Raw genomic sequence first — 5,602 nt, forward strand, 5'->3', positions numbered from 1 at the left:
TCGATGAAGTTGTTGTAGAGTGTTTTGATCTTGAGGTGGAAGAATGTTCCCAGTTTGTCGCAGGGGTCTTGGGATGGGGTGATGTCTGTAGCTTCACTGCGTGGCTTGGTGAATTCCCTGATGACACTGAAGAGTTCCTTGGAGTTGGTGGAGTTGGCGAGGATTTTGAGTGGATGAAGTTCCTCTTGGTGGTTCTGACTTGGTTGTGGTAGTTCGTCATGGCGTTTTCGGTTGTCTTGGTGTTCCTCCAGTTCTTCTCCAGGCGTCTGCAGCTTCGAGATCGGTGGTGAACCAGGTGACTTTCCTGGGGCACAGTTTGCCAGGGTTGTGGAGCGGGCCAGCTGGTCAGCGCCGATGGAGATCCAGGTGTGGAGTTCTCGCTGCGATGTTTGCATCGGATGCCCTGATGTGGCTCCATCGGGTGAGAGCGGAGTTCAGTTGCTCGTCGGTGAAATTGCTCCAGTTTCTTCATGGAGGGTGAGGGGCTGGCTTAAGTGCCTTGGGTTTTCTGACGGTGAAATGTATACAGTGGTGGTCGCTCCATGGTGGTTGCGTTGTGTGGCTGAAGTGGACGCTGTTGCCTGCACCGAAGATGGGGTCGAGGGTTTGTCCTGCTCTGAGGGTCGGGATGGTGATGAGTTGGTTGAGTACGATGTTGGCAAGGTTGTCCCGAAGGGTGGTGGAATTGGGGTCGCTTGGGTTGTTGAGGTGGAAATTAAGGTCTCCGATGAGTATGTAGTTCATTGATGCGATGGCATGGGGTGCGATGAAGTCAGTGATAGTGGTGGCGAAGGGTGTAGGTGGGCCGGGGGGGTCTGTAGACCAGGGGCGGCTTAGGCATGTGCAAGCTGTGCACCTGCACAGGGCCACCAAACCCCAGAGGCTACCACGCCAATATATATCCTTAATATAAGATTCCTCTGAGGATGGATACATATTTGCGTGGCGGCCCCTGGCAGGAATTTGGCGGCCTCCAGCTCTGTTCCACTTCCAAACACCCTGACCTCCCCCTCTTTACTGGCCTAGGCGCTCCGCCCCTCCCAGACCCCCTCTTCCGGGGCCCACTACCTACGCTCCCTGCCCAGGGCCACCATGAGCCTAGAGCCACCCCTGTGTAGACGAGGGTCCCCGGAGAGTGGTGTTGGGGCTGGTCTGGATCTGGAAGAGCAAGTGTTCGGCGGGGTGAAGGTTTCACTGGAAGTGGTGAGGCGGAGGATGCTCTTGTGGGCGATGGCAAGGCCCCCTCCCGGGTGGTTGGGGCGGTCCTTCCTGTGGATCTTGTATCCGTCGGGGATGGCGGTGTTGATGTTGGGGCGGATGAGGCGTTGGTCCAGGTCCCCGTGAAGAAGGCAATGTCGGACGAGAGAGAGTCGAGTAGGTTCCAGATTTCCACTGCTTATTTGTGTAGGGAGTGCACATTGAGGAGGCTGTATCTGAAGGTGTCGTAGGTGCTGGTGTCGGTGGTGTTGGGTGCCGAGGCGGTGGTGAAGGTCCGAAAGCAGTGGAGGCAGGAGAACTGGCCGTGGGTCATGTTCGGTGAGGCCCGTTGGCAGTCTCTGCGTGTTCCGGGGTTGAGTGTGAGGAGGTTGGTGGAATCATAACGGTGGGGAGTAGAAGATCCACGGTTCCTGGCCATGGTCGGGTCGCGGTCGGGTCACGGACAGGCGCAGATGGGCTTGCCTTTGGCGCGCTGAAGCAGCGCGTACACTGCGCGTGTACGCTGTGCTCGTCCACGCAGCTGCCTACATTAAGTAGGGGATGGGAGAGGGAGAGTGCAGCTGGGAGGCGGGAAGGGCACGAAGTGGCGAGTGGGAGTTGGGTGGGGTTTGCGATCGGGTGGAATCGCAACAGGGTGGTAACAAAGGCCCCCACAGCACCCGCGGTCCTGAGGGGCCCCCGAGCTCCAGGGGCTCCCTAAGCGCACTGTACACTACAGTTGCACTCACAGACACAGCATTTTTCCTGCGCCAGTCGCGGATCCGCGCTGCTTTTCAGACACTCACAACTGAGACTGACTCACACTGTTCCAATCAAGATGGGAAGTGGGACCGCCTGCCCTCAGCAGTGGTTGTTGCTATGGCTGTGGCACAGCATGGGGGCCCGGGATTAAATCCGGATGTGATCGTTAGTGCCTCGTTACGTCCTGAAGTAAGAAGATAGGAAGTGAGGTAGGTGAGAAGCAGCACGGGACTCAATAGTTTCAAACAGAAGAACGCCGCCTGCAAGCTCCTGCGCCTGCTTGCACTGCACCGCACCGCCTGCTTGCTTGCACCTTGCAGCTGTCGTGGTTTCAGACATGCTTTTTACGGGTTCCTGTGTGATTACATGAAGAATCACAAAGGAGTGAGTTGCTGCCAAGAGCTGTCCCAATTACAGTTCCTCACTGAACCCTATTGCATTGTTAACCTCCTCTTCCTTCTCATTCAGCGTCAGCCAACAGCACAGCAGTTTGAGGTTCACCCTAAGCCGCTCCCGTAGTCTAAGTCACAGTGTGGTACGGAGGCTCAGGCTGTATGTACATCCCGAGATAGCAGTCGGCTATGGATCGTGACAGTTGCTGCCCTCCTCCAGGGCCGGCCTAAGGCATGTGCAAGCTGTGCACCTGCACAGGGCTGCCAAACCCCAGGGGCCGCCACGCCAATATATATCCTTAGATACATATTTGCGTGGCGGCCCCTGGCAGGGATTTGGCGGCCTCGGGCCCCCTACCTTCACCCTTACCAGTGAAGGCCTCCTGTCATGTACGTTTGTCACAGTCTTGATAAGAGGGCCCGATTGTATTCATAACACGGCTCATGGGAGAGAGACTACAACAGAAAGACTGCCTGTCAGTAGACAGCGCCATCACCATCAAGCAGCCATGCAAGACCTACAGAGAGCAGAGCTGTCCTGAGAGGAGTCGGGAGCTGGACTGTGTGAGTTACTGCTCAGCTGCAGGGCTATCCCTGCAATGTCAGTGTGCAGCGGTCCAGAGTTTGTAACTTTGGTGCACTTCTTCACAAGCTTTTACTTTAATATTAAACCAGTTAAATCTTACTGCCAATATTTCATCCATTTATCACTACGGCCCTCCAATGAAGTTGGTGCCCTTCCATTTTTAGCGCTTTGCCGTAGTTTTAAGATGTTCTTAGAGTTTCTTGTTGCTCAAATGGGTGTAATTTCTGATATTTATATGTTTCCCTCGTTGTCAATACTTTATTTTGCTTGCAAGAAAGTGTCACTCATAGTCGTTGAATGTCACTCATAATTACACTGAAATTATGAAAATGTCACACATAAGCAATCTGAAACCTTGGCAGCTATGAAAGGGGTGACAATGCATTTCAATGCGGTGATGCGGAACACCACACTGAAATGCAAGACCGTCACACCTAATGCGTGATACTTGGCAGAACTGCTTAGGGCGGCTGTCTAGTATGACACAGTGTTGCGGAGAAGCGCTGCAAATAATCATGGCACAGGCCGCAGCGCTCTCAGCTCTGCCTGCTGTAGCTCGCACCGGCCCGGGCCACCCCTGCTATCAGCTGTTATTACCTGCTCTTCCCTGTGTCATTTCCTATATAACCGCAGTTGGGAGCTGGGAGAATTCAGTCTGTCACAGGCCGTCCCCGCAGGAGTCAGGACAGCTGAGCGGCCTGGTTGACTATCACTGGAGGCGGACTGGGGTCAGATGGCAAACTGAAATTGCTACGGCCTGTGGTGACTCAAGGCCTGAGTCGGTCTGCAAACACTCTTGCAGACCACGGTTGCTGCCCTCCATTATGGAGTGCTGAAAGCGGAAGTCAAGAATTGGATAAGAGGGTTAAAAACTGTTATGGGAGTCTGGCAACCAACCAGCTGCCAAAAAGTGTCCAGGGTCTCGTCAGCAGACACTTGACCCAAGACGGTAAGATAACTTTTTCATTGATATTGGGAAAGTACATACTGAAATGTGCTAACATTGAGCTTTGCGATGGAAAGGTTGGTGTTTTACCCGAATATAGGTCCCGTACAGTGACTGTTACCTACATTAATTTAAAGCAAGATCTGTTTTATATTTAATTAGCTCCTCTGCTTCTCCATTCACAATCCTGAAGCACTGTCACACTGAAAATAGTAACATGCATTAGTGTCATTGAGCAACATAATTTGAAAAGTGAATGTTGTTAAATACATACGCATAAACTATTTAAAACAGTGCACGCTATATTTTATTGCATTGTATGTAAATGGCCCTGTGTTACAATCAGGGCCTTATCCCATACACTGAAGGCACATATCTCTTTTCAGCTATTTAATGGACATATTGTGACAGGTGATAAACTCTGTGATCTTTCTGATCTACACCCTTTAAATAAGTTCATGCTTTTCTACTGATCAACATTTCTATATTCTGGTGATTGATGTGATTTCTGGCAGCGACTCTGGACTGCCCCTCGGAATCTCCAGACTGACTTGACTGACACCGCTGTACCTACTGTCCACAGTGCACGCACAACACAGATCATCTCATGATGTGAACCTGTACACCCCTTTTGTTGCCTGTGTCAAACTTTAACCAGTTCTCTTTTGGTCTGTCTACATCTGCCATATGTTTGGAAGCTCTCATAAAGGGACATACTGTTTTACACACAACAGCGCCCTGGCTGGCTGTAATCTACATATGTCCCAGCCTCACTCTCCTGAGCCTTGCCTGATGTCTGCGGTCACTGCCCGATCAGTTTAAATGGGCACTAGGTTAGTTCCCTTCCATTTCTGGTGCTTTGCAGCTGTTTTAAGATCTCCTTAGAGTTTCACATTGCTTAAATGGGTGTAATTTCTGATATTTTATGTTTCCCTCTTCTACATTGCTTGATTTTGGTCAGTAGAAAGTGTCACTCGTAGTCCTTGAAATGTCACTCATAATTACACTGAAATTATGCAAATGTCGCACATAGCAATCTGAAACCTTGGCAGCTATTAGACAGGGTTCGTCTGAACTCTGGGACCTAGTGTTAAAGTTAACTCGTCGCTCAATGCTTGCTCATATATTACAAGGTCCAGGCACCAAGAGCCCCAGTAACAAACATTATGTTTCCGAAATCTTCTGATATCGATTCCGCGCCAGAAGCTCTGAGTTACCCCAAAGCCCCCTGTGTGCCACTCACGGCAGAAACCCTTTTTAGCCAAATGTACTTAGTATAACACTGCACCTGGCTGCAAGTTCTATGTCTTGTAGCGCAAGGAAATATGTCACTTAAATACCACACCATATGCATTTTAGGGAAGATCTGCATGCTGAGCCTGCGCACGGCCCAGCTGTGTGGTCTTCAGCCTCAGGGTGGGGCATCAGGTGGGCAAGGGCAGGGGCCAGGGCTGGGCTGACTGACTGAATTGTCATGCGCAGTCGGTGTAAAGTACGTGCAGACTGAAAATACACTGACCCACGACTACAGGGCTAAAAATGTTACCTGCCAGGAAAGCACAGAAACAGGGTGTAATGCTCGATTTTAGGGCGACTGTGCTGGAAAAGCACTGACCCCGGTTTACTGTCCTGTAGGAGCCCGACCATCTCGCTGACCCGGCTTCTGATTTCTGTCGCAGCGCGCGCCCCACCGTCCTCAGCTCCACAGGCGTGTGGCCC

General features: G+C 51.6%; 1 pseudogene; it reads right to left on the reverse strand.

Annotated features, from left to right (window-relative positions):
• Positions 1–4,954: 4,954 nt before the first annotated feature.
• Positions 4,955–5,142, reverse strand: LOC144820595 (U11 spliceosomal RNA; annotated as a pseudogene).
• Between the last annotated feature and the right edge of the window lie 460 nt (positions 5,143–5,602).

The sequence above is a fragment of the Lissotriton helveticus genome, chromosome 2_1, assembly GCF_964261635.1.
Source record: "Lissotriton helveticus chromosome 2_1, aLisHel1.1, whole genome shotgun sequence".
NCBI lineage: Eukaryota > Metazoa > Chordata > Amphibia > Caudata > Salamandridae > Lissotriton > Lissotriton helveticus.